Source organism: Seriola lalandi, unplaced genomic scaffold (genome assembly GCF_002814215.2).
Source record: "Seriola lalandi dorsalis isolate HSWRI2012SDOR001 ecotype SW California unplaced genomic scaffold, Sedor1 jcf7180002054475, whole genome shotgun sequence".
NCBI classification, from domain to species: domain Eukaryota; kingdom Metazoa; phylum Chordata; class Actinopteri; order Carangiformes; family Carangidae; genus Seriola; species Seriola lalandi.
Window position 1 is genome coordinate 25,097 of NW_019525028.1, and position 1,155 is coordinate 26,251.

Consider the following 1,155-nt stretch of genomic DNA (forward strand, 5'->3'; position numbering starts at 1 on the left):
CTCTGGAACATGGGGAACAATGAGGAACTGGCTGATGCCCGGCGATGGGAACCATGAGCGGGAGGCTGGAGACAACAGTCCAGACCAAGCGGCAGCTGCGCGGGAGACTTCTGCTCCTCACTGTGTTTCCTGGTCCAAGACAGTTTTCACTTCACTCATTCACCTCTCATCAGCTGGTTTAAGCTTTAAACCAGGTGACAACACAGTATAAACATACATATTTAATGACATTTGTTTAACCGTTTTCATGGTCTCAGCCTGGAGGCTCCAGGGTTTTGTTTTTTGGACTTTCTTGGTTTTTGGTTTTCTGGGTTTTGGGTTTCTGTTCTGGGTTTTGAGTGTTTCTGGTGTCTAGTTTTGTCTTCCCTGTCTTGTACTCTGTTTCCCCATACACTTCCTGTTTTATTTTGATAGTCATGTCACCCCAGTGTCTGAGTTCTAGTTTTGCTTCCCTGATGTGTCCCACCTGTGTCTGCTTCCCCACCTGTTCTGCATCACTAATCAGTTCTGTTCCTTTAAGAAGCCCTTGTACTGTCTTGTCCTTGTGGGATCATTGTTTGTTGGTTGGTTGTGAGGGTTGGTGTGTGTGTTTCGGTGACTCGTGTTTGGACTTTGGTTTGTTTGGAATAAAATTGTTTGACACTGCTAGCTTCTCCGCATCACCCCTTACCCCTACTTACCTCAAATCCGTGACAATCCGTCTATAGCATTATTTAATCTGAAATAAACGACATGAACACAAACAACGTCAACATCAGCATGTTTTTTTTTTTTTATCCTTGTCAGTGTTGTCGGACAACATTTAAATATTTCTAGTATTTATGTTGTTGATTTGATCTAACATAGAAATAGTCACGTGTTACTATTGTGAAGAGTCATACCAGATGTGTTCTATAAAAATCATCGACAAAGTTAAAGCAAGAGCTTCAAATGAAATGAAATGTCTTCTTTTCCACCATGGACCTCTCCTCCGGTTTCTACAATGTACCCCTGCATGAGGACCACAAAAAGTACACTGCCTTCTCATCCCCGTTTGGTCTGCATGAGTACAACCGGACGCCTCAGGGTCGGCCCACACATCTTTACTGGCGGCTGACATGATCGGCAGCTCGCCTCTGTACCTCCTTTGTGAACATTTGTGTGTAATTTGTGATT